This window comes from Cyprinodon tularosa, unplaced genomic scaffold (assembly GCF_016077235.1).
Source record: "Cyprinodon tularosa strain WSP-4 unplaced genomic scaffold, ASM1607723v1 ctg267, whole genome shotgun sequence".
Taxonomy (NCBI): domain Eukaryota; kingdom Metazoa; phylum Chordata; class Actinopteri; order Cyprinodontiformes; family Cyprinodontidae; genus Cyprinodon; species Cyprinodon tularosa.
In genome coordinates this window covers 956,785-974,869 of record NW_024038971.1, presented here as the reverse complement: position 1 = coordinate 974,869, position 18,085 = coordinate 956,785, and the positions used below count along the sequence as shown (strand labels likewise).

Genomic DNA, 18,085 nt, shown 5'->3' with positions numbered 1-18,085 from the left:
GGCTGGTGTGGCTACACGTGGTCTGCGGTTGTGGGGATGGTTGGATGTACTGCCAAATTCTCTGAAATGCCTTTGGAAATGGCTTATGGTAGACAAATAATTATATAATGAATGAGCAACAGCTCGTGTTGACATTCATGTGGTCAACATGTCAATTGCATACTCCCTCAAATCTTGCGCCATATGTAGCATTGTGCTGTGTGATAAAAGTGTACCTTTCAAAGTGGCCTTTTATTGTGGGCAGTCTAAGGCACACCTGTGCACTAATCAACGTGTCTAATCAGCATCTTGAAATGGCAAACCTGTGAGGTGGGATGGATTATCTCAGCAAAGAAAAGTGCTCACTTTCACAGATTTAGACTGGTGTGTAAACAATATTTTAGGCAAATATATTGTGTATAATGTATTGTGTGTGTGGAAAAAGTTTTAGATCTTTGAGTTCATCTCATAAAAAAAAAATGGGAGCAAAACCAAAAGTGTTGCATTTATAGTTTTGTTAGGTGTAGCATATATCTGTGACTTTTCAACATTAGAGAAATATCCAAGATTTTCCTTGGATTTTTTTTTTTTGTGTGTAAATGTATTTATTTTTTCTTTTTCATCTACAGTGACCCTAGTACTCCATCATATATAGGAAATCTAATTAGCAACAGATTTAATGTATTTTAATGGAAGAATTTCGCATGGGGATGTGTTTTTATTATATCTCAAGAGTTTTTGTAAAACCCCAAATTCTCTCAATAAATTTTATAATTTGCTTTCAGATCGACAGGATTTACAGAAATGATGCACAAGCAACTCCACTTGCAGATATATTAGGCAGAAGGTTATTACAAAATAAAACAAAGTTGTTTATCTATTGATAGATTTTTAAAAAGCACTTCAGAAAATAATATGATTTTCTGAAGTATGATATGATAAAAACTGTTACTTTTATAAAACTTAGTATATAACCTTTACATCTCAAGAAAATATTGATACAGTGTTTGTCAATTTAGAAAATAAAGTAGGCCTACCTATCAAAAGAATTCACAGCTCTATAGTCTCTTTTATAGTGGTTTAATAGAGGCTTCTAGCAAGGCTTGCTTTTAAAAGAATGCCCAAATCAGAGTTCTCATAACAAGAACTCCACCTTTTTTGTTTTATTTTGTTAACTTATAGGTTAGAATGAATGAACACAGCACACCACCAAAATCACTGAAACTGAGTTCACAGCTCCAGCGTGAAATAGTCCCCATTCATTGATCATACTGTGTGATACACATTTTAAAATGTATCTTTATTTAGGTCATGACTCACTCATGACATCACTCTTAAATTAACTTATTGATCATGCCACTGCCTAGTCCATTCTGTTATCAGTTAGAGCACAGTTAAAAAAAAAAAACATAATCCTGAATAACAATCAGTTGCTGAACTTACAGTTGACTTTGAAAACGGGGCAGAAGCACTCCCTCATTGTACATATCCATATATTCTGAGAGCTAAAATATAAACAAATAATCAAAGAAAATGTTGCTTTACCTAAAGGGTAATAAAGAAAGCATCCAAAGATTGTTCCTACAGAAAACATTTTAAGTTTTATCCAGCTCGGTTTATCTAGGTTCCCTTCAGTTTCTCCAAAAACAAGAGTCCCACTCACGCCAAATTTTAAACCTTTCATGAAGTACCCACAAAAAGTTTATTTTCCATCACCTGAAAATGGGCTGCAAACCTACCGAACAAGGTCATTGAACTAGAATAATAGGTTGGGTTAAAAAAACATTTATAAAAGCAGCAGCTAAGAAGCCCACAGTAACTTTGGAGGAAGAGCGTAGAGTCTCACCTCAGCTGGCAGAATACGTTGGCAGTACCATTTATAGCTGTGCACTACACTAATTTAACCTACTGTGCAGTTGTTTAAAATCAAACCAATGTAACTTGGTATAAACACCCTAGTTAAAGGAATATACAGACTCTAAAAAAAGGCACTGAAAGATCAAGGTATTCACATTGGTAATTAAACCAAACCCAAATCTTCCATTTAAGGTGACAAACTCTCATCTTTAAATTTTTCTTATTCAATTATAGCTTCTTACAGCTAATATTCTAAACATTTCTCTTTTTAAATTTACTGATCAATCAGAAAAAAATAAATAGATGAATCATTTACTGTAGTTTTGAACAACCGAGGGCCTATTATCAAACCAATTTTACTGATCTGGACAATTATTGAAATATTTGCAAAAATACACTAGTACATAAACATTCAAAAAGAGCTTTGATTGCATTTAATGCAAAACCTAATCATACAATGGATTGACTTGTTGGGATAAATACATTTGCACACCACTTTGCTTTATCAGAGACAGTGTAGTTAACACTTAACAAACAAAAAATACAATACATAAAGCGTATGGCTATAAAACGATGTAAATCTGATAGCCTTGAACTCCAAGAAAAAAAGAGAATGACAGAACCCAAAAGAAAGAGGAAGCTTCTGGCTTCAAAGTAACAATAGATGCAATTTTAATTAATTGTTAGAACATACCAAATCTCATTTATTTTCCTGATGCCATAGAAATAACACTGAGTGATTACAGCATATCCTAATTCCTTCTACGAGTAGCTGTTCAATGAATAATAATTTTATTTCCTCCCAGTATTTTATTAGAGTTCAATTTAATTTAGTTTATCTATAGAGCACTAAATCACAGCACAAGTCATCTCAAACCAAGTAACAGCAACAGAACAATCAGATTGGTTAAAAGGTTCAAACAAGGAAAACTTGTTGATTGCATTGACTCATGAAGTTTCAATACAGTACATGCTCCTACTGGATACGCTTGAGGTGACAATTATTGCTTTAATTTTGTCATTTACCCTTCCGCAATCTCTTTTCCTGAATTTATTTTGATCTTCGGATTCATAAGAGCCTCAACCTAATGACAACAGAAGGTATCAATACCCCAGAGAACAGGGTTTCAGTGTGATGGATCGGATAAGAGGTCCTTACACTAATTTTTCACATTTTTATTGCAAAAATAAAGAGTTATGAGCAACATTCTGATAGAAGTTATGCCAGTCTACATTGCAACTTATAATTCTTCTATTCTGCATAGCAAGTAGAAAATCTAAAAATATTCTTTAAAACTGCAAATGGAATAACTGAAGCAGTTATAATGGCTTAGTGAGCAATAAGAAAGAGACTAGCTTTTGTATGAGCTACAGAAAATATTATGTTAATGATACTGTTCTTCTAAAAGCCAGACAAATGGATATTGACTTCAGACAAATAGGTGTTTAGGGTTTTATTCACCTGTGCAGTTTAATGAGGTTTGGTAATAGGTACAATTGTGTGAGGTATGTTTCTTTGATCGGGTAATTTTACTTGAAAAATAATGTTGATTTAAAGAAAAAGTACATAAAAATATTCACTTTAGCTTGTACTGCTGAAAGTCTGTTGACTACATAATATACTGGATTTCTGGCCACTGCTAGGTGGAGAACAGTATTATATTATATTATAGTAACACAAATGGATGTAAGGATATAAAAGTTTAGGTTAGTTACATTTGCATCTCTAAATTGTCCTTAGGTGTGGGTGTGTGTGCATAGTTGTAGGTCTATGTTGCCCTGCGACAGCTGGAGAAGATGGATGCTTTCTGCTGTCCAGGTGGGAAACATCACCCTTCGGATGTGGTTTTTACCCAGTTCAGCTCATGGCTCCGGGCCAGTGGGGCTCCAGCTGTGGGTCTCCACCTGCAGTAACTGACTGTTATCCATTGCGGTTCTTGTTGGTCTGGAGCCTAGACCATAATGATATGGAAATCCGTCTGGAGGTGCTGCTATACTAAACTGTTCAACTAGATAGGGTTTGTTATTTTATAAAATCCAATATTTCCTAAAAAAATTAAAAATATTTGAATCAACTTTATTGCCATCAGGCATTTTATTAAAGCTATTTAACAGAGAAAACAAACCTTTGCAACTCTGGTATATTGAATGCAACTGAGGGTGTGAGAGAACTTTTGACCACACTGACGTCACAGCTATGGATCGCTAGAGGCGCCCAGCATACTGTAAAATTCTCTCAATTTTTATTACTTGCACCATTTTTTGCGCGATTAAGGAGAGCCACATTGAGAAAAGAAATTATAATCTATCATCGCACGATAAAACTGCTCTAGACCTTTATTTGACCTTTAATGAGCTAAATCTGGCCACAAGATGAATGATGCTGACTTTTTTACCACCTCCGTCACATTTATAATGGGCGTATAGAACAAGAGATAATGAAAGATGGATGTTTCACCCCGCATTTGAGTTTCCATACAGTGAAGAAAGTTTGGATATTATCACTGCGAAAATGTGTATTACTTTTCTCAACTTCAAATTACCCCAACTGATTTCCATACAATTTAATGAGTATCAGGCTTTACTTGGCTGCTCATATTTTTTATAATAAAATAGAATAGAACAGAAAATCCCTTTATTGTCCCACAATAAGTTAAAGTTGTTAGAACACGAAAGTGTGCATGACCACCTGAAACTTTAAAACAAATAGAGTATATACACATGCATGCATAAACCATGTAAAATAAGGACACATGCACTGTTTATCTGGTTTGTTTAAACATCGCAGTAGTTAGATTTTAACCAACCAGCTGACCAGTAATATACAGCAAATACGATGGAAGGGCAGTGCTCTTTTGTGCCATTAGCTGAAGAAAACTCTAGAACTGAGGAATATCAGGGGGGAATTAAAAGTATTAAATCTTATCTGTAAAAACCTTGGTAGCTGTAACAAAAACCTTTTTATTTAAACATTAGTTCCTAGTGGAAGTCAAGGTTTTGAAAGAGAACTGGACCACTGAAAACTATCAGTCAGTAGGATATGTAAATTAATTATTTTAGTTAGATTTAAACTACTAAAAGAGCCCTCTCTGACAGCCCAGTATCTAAAATATGCAGACATCTTGGTGATATGGAGTACTTAAACTTGGACTTTCAGATCAAAACTGGACTTTTCCAAAATATTTCAAAATCTTTAGCTGTGAAAGCTTTCCATATATATGCTTCTCTGTTTTCACTCCACAGTTACACACTGGATGATGTACTTAAACATCAAAAAGACATCTTTTACTCACTCTATCCAGACTTTCCTTCTTCCTCACTCTCCGAGAATAAAAGCAGCCAGGTTTTCTTCCATGATAAGTTGGGGAGGATATTTTTATTCTGTCTTGACAGTTTTGTTTCCAGGCTGCCAGTTTGACACATTAATTAGGGGAGGAGAGGACATGTCTCATGTACACCATGTCAGTGAAAACATTTCCAGATATAGAATATTTTAGGGTAAAATCTGTTTTTAGTGTTTACAGCAAGTAGCTGAACTAATTGTGATCCTTCATGGTTGCGACCAGATCACATTATAGCTGCTGCTACCTGATAAAGTTAAAGTTATATGCTTTCAGTCTGTAAAACATCATGTTTTGAACTGTAAAGTATTTCCTTTTCTCGAAAAAGATGGTGCAAAAAATCTCTATAAATGCAAATTCAAATCATCCAATAAAGGCAGTGAATCTCTACTATGGAATAATTAATGTATTCAGGCGAGAAAGCAAGGGGCTATTTCTGTCAGTGAATAATTTGAATTCACTTTATTGATAAAGTGTCTTTATGTGTGCATGTCTATGAGTGTTTGTGTGAGGTTGGGTGTAGAGAGGTGGTCACCAATTTGTAGATAATTTTACTATGTCTTTACACTTCTTGGGAAGGCTTTAAAGATTGTTCAGTAAAGTGGAGGCATGCTTGCTGTATTTTAAAAAATGCCCCAAAGGCATTTAATAGTTCAGGAAGGAGACAGGTTCTGTGTGCCAGAGATGAATGTGTTTAGCTGTGAAATGTGTGAATCAACCTCAATTCAGAAGTGTAAGGTTTTGGGAGGTTTCTGTCCAAAGCTTGCTGGATTGTCAACATCCAGGGAAAATCTTGTATGAAGTCCTGAATAAAAGATGGCCACTCTTCATATGAGAAGCTGCTATTCAAAAAGAAAAAGAAGAACCCATATTATAGATAAAAGATACACTCAGGGACTAAGAGCTTAATTTTTCTTGAGTTGTTCTGTGGTATAACTAAACTAAAATTATAGTGTTTGGCTATGAATTCCACTGTTATTTTTGTGTGAAAAATCAGAGAGATTTCAAGCCTCAGCATCCCAACCTAACTGTAAGAACAAGCGTGATAGCATTATGTTGTAGGGGTGTTTTGCTCCAGGAGCAACTATGGCACTTCACAAAATAGATTGGAAAGAACACTATGTAAAAATACTGTTAATCTCAAGATATTACATAGTGACATAAAGCTAGACCAAAAATGGCCTTTCTAAATTAGCTTTTATTTAAAGCATACAAAGTCAGTGTTTGGGTAGGATGATCATAAATTGCAGCAAAATAATGTCAAAAGCTTGTGAACAAAATACTGAAATAATTGTACTGAAGTCTTAAATTGTAGTCATATTTGTGTTTTGGGAAAAAAAAAAAGTTTGCTAAACTGTTTGAAACATTTTTCTTATTACGCTGCTTATGCAAACCTAACCTCTCTTTTCACACAGTGTGACAAAAATTTTCTCAATCACATTGTATTTATGCATGTGGTTTAAAGTGAATCAGGCCACTTTTTTTTTTCTTCTGTCCTTCCGCAGTACAGCTGTTTCGCAAGGTGAACCATAACTGCTTTAAACTTCATCCAAAGGCAAAGGTTGCCCCTGAGTCGCTATGTTTGTATACCTAAACATTCTTCCCAGGTTTCCTGAAGGCAGCTCCCACCTGAACTTGTGTTTTTTTTTTTCAAGCAGCACAGAGGTCATCTGGAACACTCTATACCCTCTAAGGAAATGCAGGCTCTAATATGCTATAAAATGCAGGCAATTGCAAGTTGGAAGATCTTTAAGTAATATTTCTGCACTGAAAGTGAGAAAAAAGGACAATGGACAAAAACACTGATGGCAGGAGAGGGGAGTGATGAAAGAAAACCAACTTGAGAGTGTGTAAAGGATGGACAAGGGAGGGAAAATAACATGAAATGCTAAGTATCCGCTTAGGTGGAAGAACTCCAGTTTATACTCAAGCAGTTTAGCTAATGAGGATCATTAAAGTTGCCTCCCTGAAATGCTGGAGAGGATAGGAAGACACAGGGATGAAAATAAAACCTCTTTAGTGTATCCCAATAGGATTCATAAAGTAGGCACTTATAAAGAAAAGAGATATGGCAAATTCTAGCTGGAGAAAGTGTATCATATTGCAACACCATGAGCAAGCAGCAACACTTTAACAAGGAGATTCAGCAGAACCCTCAACTCTCTCAATTATGTTTGAGGCAGTTTGGCTGAGGAAGAAATATATACACTTGTGATTTAACACAATGAAAGTAAAGACCAGGGTAAACACATCTCTATGGCACTGTAATATAAATCAGAGGCTTATCAGTTCCACAGTGTCGTCCCGTGTGGGAAATTCACATTTCAGGTACAGGATGGAAAGAACAGAAGAAAGATCTCCACTCCACTCAACTGTAAAGCTCTCCATCTTACCCACATTACTTCAAGTAGGCAGTTCACATTTCTTGCTGCGTTTTATGATCCTATCAGTTTTTCCATTTTCGTTCTCTTTGCTCACTCTTTAACACACGGTAAAACAAAAACTACCACAAGGCCTTAAAATCCAAACGCTCACTCCCTGTCCTGCCGCAATAAATCCTGACTGCTAGACGGTGCAATTATTTTAATACACTTTCTACAAGTTTAACAGCTCAGTCGATTCAGAGGTCAAACAGATGGCATAAAAACAGTTTGAAAATATGAACGTCTTTTTATTGGTGTTCCTGCATATAGCAGAGAGCTGCTATCTTGGACATTGTTGTATTGATTCTTGTTACAACCGACCTCAGCACTGTCACTCTACAGCCTTCACCAGCTGGCTATGGGAAATTTACAACACTTCTTTCAATCAGACACACCATTCTTAGATAATACTGCAAACTTGCTGTTCTATCAACCCTTCTATGTTTTGTTTTTTTTGTTATTGAATTTGAAGGGACGCCCTTACACACTGCCTTCTTTCTGAAGCAGCACAGTCAAACAAAGACGGCTGGCTTGATAAGATGAATATAATTGGTACAATCATCCCGTCTCATGTTGGTGAATCGGTCCCCTGTAAAGGTCTGCGTGGTTGAACGACAAACACAGGAAGAGAGATGTGAAGATAAATGTTATTTTATCTGAAGGATTTATTTGAACAGTCTTAGAATTAGACTTACAAGGATCAGGATCTTTATGTTGATGGTTTCCAACAAAAAATTAAGTAAGTTGTTAACTAAATTATTAAGTTTATTTGTAAGCTGAAAGGTGATGCTGTTAGTAGCAAAGTTGCCTTACAGCAAATACGTTCCGGGTTTGATTCTCTGCCCTGATTTAGCATGTTTTCCCTGTGCATGCAAGGGTTCTCCATCAGGTACTCTGGCTTTAGCCTGACGTAGTCCTACTCAATTCTAGTCAGAATATGAGTCTGATACTGCTCCATAGAGCTGTGATTATGGGGCGTTTTTCGAACAAACCAGGAAAAAAAATGGCTCTGCACTCAATTGGATAGACCTACAACCAATAAGAGCAACGGAGTGCGTGACGTATGTTAAGCAACGCATAGTTGTTGTCAACAAAAATCAAAGCGTGAAGTTTCACGCCTAGAATAAGAAGATGAGCCTTGATCGCGTTTCTCTGTTCCTCTTTTAAAATTAATTTGCTGTCGATATCTTCTAGAACAGACCTAATAGCAGAATATACACACCTCAACTCTCCAGCGGCAGCCATTGTTGTTGTCACCCAAGCATGCTTTGGTGACGTGGTTGATTACGTTACTGTTGATCATCTGTCCATCGTCGTATAATAAAGCCCGCCCTGACAATTTGATTGGCCCGCCAGATATTGTGCGAGCATACTCGTGATACTACTGAGCAATGCCAGACCGAACTTCCCGACCTCAAACTTTGTTGGCGGGACTAAGTTCGGAATGGCACCCAGGCTACTCTGGCTTCCCCCCATAGTCCAAAAACATGATTGTAGGATGATTAGATTCGCAAAATTGTCCTTAGATGCGAGAGTTTGTAGGCAAGGTTGTATGACTGTGTGTCTCTGTGTTGCCCTGCGACAGACTGGCAACCTGTCCAGAATGTGTACCCTGTCTCTCGTCCATAAACTGCCGGAGATAGGCACCAGCACCACTGCAACCCTGATGGAATAGGTAGAAGAAGATGGATGAATGTTTATTTGTGTGATAGTGTGTGGTATCAAGGAATAAAACCTTTATGTAGAAAATATGAAGCATCTTCCATTAGAAAACATGCTTCAAAAAAAGTGGTTTGTGCTAGATTTAATTTTGTCCTTTTTACACTGATGTGTCTCATTCTCAATTTGAAATCACTAATAAAAAATGTCCTTTAAGAACTTAATCAGTTCTCAGATCATCTCTTTAATACAAGGTGACCTAACATTAGGACATTATGCAATTGTTGTTGGTTTTTTATTTTGTTATATAAAAACCATTTGAGATTGTATGCAGAGGAGCAAATAAGAGTGGTGAAAGTGCAATGATCCATAGTTTCAAACAGTTTCTATAAGTTAATATCTAAAAATAGTAGGGGGACTTCTGGGGGTACTAGCTTTACATATCTAGGAATTGGATCTACTTCACACTCACATTAGATAGAGGTTAAATGCTCTCGGCTTTACCGCAGCTTTTAAACTGGATTTAGAAATGGACCTCGATTGCATCATTTTGCCACATGGTTACAAATGTTCAGATATTGATTCTTTCAATGCAATGAGGAGATCAAACATTTGATACAATGTATCTAATTTGTACTTGTTATTAAAGGCAGAAATATAAAAAAATAAAATGAATTTGATATGTTTTTTAAAAAGTTGCCTTGATTTGTTAAGGGACAGTTGATGATCCTGTGTGTATTTCACAAAATGAAAATGGAAACTAGAAACAGCATATCTAACGTAACGCATAAAAATCTGTTTAACACAGTAAAAGGACACATTTAATTCAGTTATACAAGTCTAATCTTTTAGGGATTTGAGAGAACAAAATGTTACAATAACCCCGGTTCACAGCTTTTTTTTATCAAGAGAGCATACAGTGGATATAAAAAATGAAAAGACTTATTAAAATGCTCGGCTTGTGTGATGTAAAATTGCAACAATAATTTAAAAAAAACAATCAACTTTAATGTGAAATAATGTATGTTTCAATTAAAGGCAAACAAGTACGCCAAGGGGTAAATGAAAAAACCTGGTTGCATAGGCAAGCATACTTTTTGACTTCTACTTTGACGATATTTTAATATTTCATTTCAGCATTCTTTTTTGTGTGTGTGTGTGTTTTTCTAATATCCACAAATCAATAACACAGCCTTTGTTGTGCCTCAATTGAGTGAAAATGTTTTTGGAGGTTTGGTTTACTTGCATCTTTTAGCGATGACCATTTTTGTCGAAAAGGTTAAAAGATCTTAACACGTGTCTGACTGTACAGGGACACAAAAATTCAAAGCCTTGTGAAATAAAATGACATACAGAAGATCATAATCAGGAAGGTGTAAACACCTGAGTCACAGTTGAATTACAAAAACTCTCCCTCTCTCCACAATAGATAAAAGATGGAGAATTTATCAGTGAAGAGAGCTGTGGTGAAGGAACTGCATGTCTTTCTGGGTATTAATTCTCTTGAATCAAGGAAGATGGCTTTAAAACTGGCAACTTTTTCTTCCAAAGAAAACAAATTTAGCTGAAATTTCAGAAAGAAACTTGTGGTATTAAGGAACTGAAGTGGAACTTCTGGGACTACAATTTCTAACAGAAAAACCCACCAAAGCACATCATCATCATCTAGAATACTAAACCTAGAATAAACCATTTTGATGGCAGTTCCATGCTCTATGGTTACTTTTGATAATAGTGTTTTGTGTAGTTGTCCAAATTTAAGTTACTGTTCTAAATATCAACTGACAAAAAAAAAAAGTGATTGCAAGAAGGCTGGAGACAAACGACAATTATATTTTTGAGAATCACAGTGAGTCTAAATCAGACAAGAATGGCTTAGTTGGACAAAAAGAAAACTGAATATTCTATTTAAAATCTATCAATGAGTCAGAGAGAATTTTGGATAAAACATTTACAAAATAAAAAGTAAAAAGGGAGTAAATCCAGGTTGCTGCAGCTTTTAAAATATATATAACATATTTACCTCTAACAAATATTAGTTGCAATAAAAATTTAAAATATTTGGAAATGGTTCAATATGTTAACATCAAAACAGCAGTTTTTAGGTTTGTTTTGTTTTGTTTTTTTTCTCATAAGCATAACAGTAAGTTGTATAGAGCAAGATTTGGATCCCACAAATTAATCTGGTCACTCTAACATCATAATTAACATTTTTAACTGTTGGAGGACAAATCCCTCACATAAAAACAGTCATGAAAAATATAGCCCACTGTTAACCCAAACTAATTCAAGTTAAACTTTATTAAATTATTTTATAATATATTACAATAATATGTTAAATGCAAAATAATATTTTATGAACTATACTTGTCAGCTATATGTTGCACACCCATATGCAGCACAAGAAAGATTATTTCACCTGTGACATCTTATGTAGAGAATGTAAGTAAGAGAAACAATATAAGCAACACAGAACAGGTAAACAAAAAGATGCAAGGAAAATGACAGAGAAGAAAAGTCCACATTTGTTCAGACAAATGCCTGTGTCTTGCTCCTTCACCTTGAAAACATGTTGAAAAAAAAGTCAAAGCAGCCTGCTCAGGATTCTGCGCACAGACTGACATGATGGTAAAGCGGGCAACAGAAGTGGCTCTTAAAATTAACCACTCAAAATTGTTTCCCTAATTTAAATTCTATACTGAAATTATTGTTTTTATGTCAGTATAAAAACCTTCAGACTGTTTCTGTAGTATAGCACTACCTATTTAGTTAAGTAGACTGGTGTGATGGATATTAGTGTTTAAACCCCAAAGAAAAGCCAATAGTTAAAGATTTCTATCTCTGTTTTCTTTCCACCGCTGTGTTTAAATCTGCACATTATCTGATGTACGCCGCTGTCGATAATTACAGCTGGATATGCTCACATTTAACTGTCTTCCTAACAATAAGTAATGACCTTAAAGCTTAGCTAACACAATTAACGATGGCACAGGGGGAAGATAGAATTCCCATCAAAATAAAGCATTATGTAAATTATTAATTACAGCACAGACAATTGCAATCTTGTTCGACTGCCCATTGGCACCAAAACAAATGGGAGAAAGTGGAAAAAGGAGAGGAGAGAGAATGTCTGCGATAGTCCTGACAAGGAGGGAGGGTGAGAAATGTTTTACTAATACCACCTGCTCCTGCAGTAATTTACTAAAATCATTTGCAATTCAAAGACCAAAGGAAAGCTTCTTATCTAAACTGACTCTTAACAAATGCAAACTTTAATTATTATTATTTGTATAGATTTGCATTTGTTCTACTCCATAGGATATAATTCACAACGTGCTTCAGTAAGTTAAACACAGATTCAAAGAGAAATCCTTAAAAAACCCAGGAATGATAATATAAAAAAATATTATAGGTCAGATTTACTAGGAAAAAATATATTTAAAATTTAAAATAAAGTTTTACTTTGACAAGCTATTGTTTTGCTAGTAAGGACGAATTTTACAATCAAGTCTTCTTCAGATGTCAATTTTAATTAAGAAAAATTTGATAATAAAAGCTTGAGGGAACAGGGAAAGAGCCTGTGAAGTAAAGAAAACTCGGAAAAACAGTCTAGTGCAATCACAATGATGAAAAAGTGGAAAAACGAGTGAGCGATATCTCACATTTTGTCTCAGATTAATGGTCTCACATGGAAGCGAGGGAGAGCCAAGCTCTGTGTGAGAAATTATAACCTCAAGCCTTCCTGTTCGCAAGCATCAAACCACCCTAAAATCAAAAGCCTTAAAAATCAACTGATCAGTGTCTAAGTTTACATGAAATGATGCCTTTCTGTCTGATTATGTTCCTATTTTTCACCACATCTGTCTTTCCTTCCTCTCAGTCTGTCTTTTTTTCTGACAGGTCCAGCGCTGAATACATCACCTCTGCTTTCAATATTGTGCCATTATCTAACTGAATTGAATCCCCCAACCTGTTCTCCTGTTCTGACCATGGACAATATGTCTGTCAGACTTTGACAAATTAAACCAGCTCGATATATGGCAATAACCTTCACAGCAAAACATGGGATGGTAGGAGAGGGGTGTTACAAAGGCAGAAGAACAGAGACTGAAAGAGGAATAGAGACACATACAGATGGATGGGGCCATATATTGAGCAGGGCATGTTATTTCCAACCACAATTGAATGTGTGTACATTACACTTTGTGAAAATGACACACTTACTGTTAAAAACATTTAATTATCTAAGCCAAATTAAGTGTTAAATAGTTTCTCCAATAGTCCCCAAGCTTCATAATCCCCGTCAAAATTGTATAGAGGAAATGGGATTTAAGAAATAATCAGTTGTCCTTGGAAAAAGATTATGAGGCCAACAGGATCATAGTAAAAGTACAGTTAATGCCAAAAATAAATATATACCTATGACATATTTAAGTTTGAGGTGAACTTTTAATACTAAAAAAATGTTTTTTTCTGATTGTAAGTAAACTAATGGTAATGTTTATAAAAGGTAGAGTCCTAATTTTAATATGATAGAGAATCTCTGGAGGAAGCAAAAGATAAAAACGAGACTTTGAGCTCATCCCAAAAAAAAAAAAAAAAAAAAAAAAAAAAAAAAAGCCAAATTTGAAACACAAAATAACATTATAAGAAAATATCAACTATTATTAAAAAAATAAAGGCTTAATTATTTAGAGGGGCACAAATCTTTTTCAATATGCCATTTTGCATTAAATATCAATAAAATCTAACTATATTACAGTGTTCATGCAAACCCTAAGTTAGTTAAAATAAAGGTTAAAAACTTTTTTGAGACTTACATATGACTGTTTTATTTAAACTATCAGTTGAAAAGTCACATCTCTTATGCTTTGTTCATGTTAAGCAGTTTAGACAGTATAAAATGTGCTATATTAAAAAGAAAAAAAAATCTTCCATAATCTTACCTTGCACCACTTTTTGAGCAATGTCCTATCAGTGGCATACTTTCGGGTTGAGATTAAAATAATTTAAATCAAAATCTTTAAATCTGCTAGGTATATAAAAAATGTGACAGTTAACATTATTTTATCTTTTCTCAAGTTAGAGAAAAAGAAGAAAGCTGGTCATTTTATGAGTTTTCTATGTAAATAATCATGTTTAGCTGTTTTTATTTCATACAATCATGTCATGTTACTGTTGTAATTCTAAACAAGTACATTAAATATTTATAAAACAAAAACACCACCTTCCAGCTAGAATTATTTAAACCTACAGAGTGAGTTCTCTATTAAATCTTTCAACAAATTTTTATTTAATTTTAAAAAGTGGCAATATGGTATAAGCAACCAGACCTTTATTTTCCACAGCAAGCCTTTAAATCCCCCTTATTAAATTGTCCAGGGGGGTTGCTATTTAGACCCACTTCCGCGGGATCTGACACAAAGCTCCTGCAGCCTACTTGAAGCTCACAGGCAAACTAAATATTGTGTGAAGAAGCAAACAATAGAGGGTCGTTAGGGAACTATTGTTGTGATTTCCTCTGCTCAGTGTGATAACGGCTTGATTGATGCCGAGCTTCCCCAGTTAATCACCTGCCCTAGAAGATGACTAGAATGCTCCTCTGGCACAAAAATTAAACCTGAGATGATGCAGCAACTTCAAAAGGCTGATAAATGTGCAAAACTGAGCATGAGTGAGGATCAGATGAACAGAGCCTCACAGACAACAAAGTAACTCACACGTGCAGATCAATTGAAATAAAGGCTTAAGTTAACTCACCTGCTCGGAGCTTGATGATGCACTGCTTTTCTTTTGTTTTGTTCTTATTTTCTTTAATTTGTTATTGGCACTGCAAAGACTTTGTGTAAAGGCTGCTCAGCTGTCCTGTCCACATAAGACCATTGATCTGGCGGCCAAGTGGAATGAGTCCCTGCTCCTGTGCGCTCCTCCTCTCTGCCGTTCACAGCCTCACACAGATGCAGAAATGAGGATGGGCAGCCTGGCGTTCCGCTCCCTCTCCCCCTTTTCTCTCTCACTTTACCTCCCTTTCTCTCCTGCAAACTGAAGATGCTCTGACTACAGCTGCCAGTTACTATGACGGCCCGTCCAGTTATCCCCTCATTCTGTTTTTTGCTGAGTGAACTGCATCCTATCTCACCATCTGCTTTTTTTGCTTTTCCTCAATTGATTCCTGTGGCTTTCCCCTCTCTCCGAATTGATCCATGCATCTCTGTCTTTGCTTGTGCAGCCTCTAGTGGCCATGCTGCTCGGAGGGTCCGAAAATCTATATTTATATATATATATATATTTTTTCTTTTCTTTTAACAATGAGTACATGAAGGTTGCTTTGGAATTGCAGCTTACATCAGCTGGAAAAAAAGAAGAAAGAAGAAATGCAATGCATTGCCACAAGAAATCTTTTAAATTAAACAGATTCTATATTTGTTATCTTTTTTGTTGAATTTTGTCATATAATTTAATAAATTGACTCTTTTACGTGTAATCGGTAATCGCGAGAATTTTCTATCAAAATACCACTCCTTGGTGTGAGGAGCTGCAGATGTTTATTTAGTTTGACAAACCTAATCTGTTTTCTTATCAACCCAGAGGGTTTCTTACTGAAAAGCTGAGGGTTTTCTTCTCTTCAAACAGCCCACTACTCTTAAAAAGTAATATTTCATCTAGGATGAAGGGGATCCCTATGATTAGTGCTGTAGTTTGTAGGGTTCTAATCCCTTCAAAGGACAAATATATTTGAGATGTAGGGAAACCAAAATTTTTTTTAAATATAACTAGCTGGTTGGTTTTCATTGCACAAGAATTTTTAAAACAAAGAGTATCTGGAACCATAGACTATGAAATAGAATCTCCTTTATAGTAGCTGTTAATGTCAACAAATAAACCAAAAAATTATCTTTTCTTACAAGGTTATGTTTGATGACTAAATGTTTGACCAATTATTTGCAATGGAAGCTTCAGAAATTCTCTCCAAATATTTTAATTTGCAGGAAATGATTATATTTTTAGAAGTTAAAAGATGGATGAGGGGATTTTTTTCCATCCAGTAGTCTCTCAGTCAGTGGTAACATGTATAGGGGGAGCTAGGGCATCACTGTAACAAAAAGTGCAGTAAAAAAGTATATATGCATTTGACCTTGAATTATATACAGAGGCGATTCTAGAGTCTGTGGGGGCCCCAAGCAAAAAAAATAATCTGACACCAAAGAAAAATGTATTAAATAAATACAAAAACTTTTTATTCCAAATGTTCTAAACATGAACAACCTTGTTATTTTGGAAAATATAAAAGAATAAAAGTAAAGAAAAAACTAATAAATTAAAATAAATGTATAATAAAATAAAAAAAACAGTAAGTTACTTTAAAAACCCAATATAAACTTTGTACAAAATATAAAGTATAGTAAGTGTAGTGAAATTATTGGGGTCCTATACTGCTTCCAGAATTGCTGCTTACGGGCCTTGGCTTGTGCAAATGCAGACACTGAAGCCCCGTCCACACGAAGCCAAACCCTGGCCTAAACGCACTAATTTTTCACCAAACCAGCCTCTCATCCATACGAAGCCGGCGTTTCGGGGCTCTGTAAACGATCTTTTTTTATTCAGCCTTCAGAGTGGGAAGATTTTGAAACGGCGTTTTCGCTTTTCCATCTTTACGCTCTAACCGCATTTTTTTTTTTACACGCATGCGTCATAGCGTCGCCTCTAAACACGCATGCGCGACACAGTATCACAACAACAATGGCGCCGTACTGTGTTGAATGGTTGCTGCTCATGCTACTCACCCTGCTGTCGGGCTTACAACAGAATCTTCTTCTTCTGGAATATCTCCAGGAAGAACAGAGCAATATAGACGACATAGTTCAGCACCTGAATTTGACTAAACCACGAAAATGGACCCACAGGGCAACCATGTATAAATATTACTGCGCATGCCCAACATTTCGTCGCCTATTTTTGCTTTGGCAACACAGCGCCACTTACAGGCCTGGCATACATTTTGCAGCGTTTTCATGCATTCGTGTGGACGATCACATTTATTTTACGTCTCCGTCTTTACGACAAACGTTGTGGAAAATATTAGCGTTTCGTGTTCGTTTTGACTTCCTGTGGACGGGGCCTAAGTCCTCCAGATCCAAAGACCTTTGCACGCTATACTCTATAGAAATTAGCGCCAGTCCTGAAAGTCTCTCTTGAGACATGGAAAATGAATAATTTTCCTTCAGCTTAGTTACATAATTGCTTTCCAATTTACTGAACGATAGGCCTACAACGTCACCCCTTCGCTAGGCTACGTTCATTTTCATTAAAGTCATCCACCTGGGCTGGATTTTGACTGAGCAAAGCCAATGTCAATCAACATTCCATCCAATTGGAATTTTTAAATGCAGTTGTGCATCTCCTCAGTCACTATAGCGTTGCCACTTCACGCTCGCCTGTTGCTGTTTATCTACGGGGTGTACAGTAGCTGGCTCTCGGGGGGCCCCCCAGCGGCTCGGGGCTCCAAGCAGTTGCTTGGTTTGCCTGTTGACAAGCTGCGCCTCTGATTATATAGTAAAGTATACTTATCAAATCTGATTAGTTATATATATATATATATATAGATATATATATATAGATAGATATATATATATATATATATATATATATATATATATATATATATATATATATTTATTTGGTAGCATTCCTGTCCCATTTTGGCCTGTATGTGTTTATATCGGATTAAAAGCATGTTTAGAATGTAAGTAAGTTCTTAACATTTTTGCCTTTGATAAGCCTCAATGGTAGTCTCTAATCAGCTAAGATTGGGGCAAAAGGAGCTAT

At 35.6% G+C, this 18,085-nt stretch overlaps 1 protein-coding gene across 4 annotated transcripts in view; it reads right to left on the bottom strand.

Moving 5' to 3' along the window:
- tnr (tenascin R (restrictin, janusin)) overlaps positions 1-15,172 on the bottom strand; it is a 267,509-nt gene extending 252,337 nt beyond the window's left edge. For all 4 annotated transcript variants that reach the window (XM_038289296.1, XM_038289300.1, XM_038289299.1 and 1 more), the window contains exon 1: positions 15,020-15,172. The gene's annotated coding sequence lies outside the window, so the exon portion shown is untranslated. The remainder of the gene's footprint in view (positions 1-15,019) is intronic.
- Between the last annotated feature and the right edge of the window lie 2,913 nt (positions 15,173-18,085).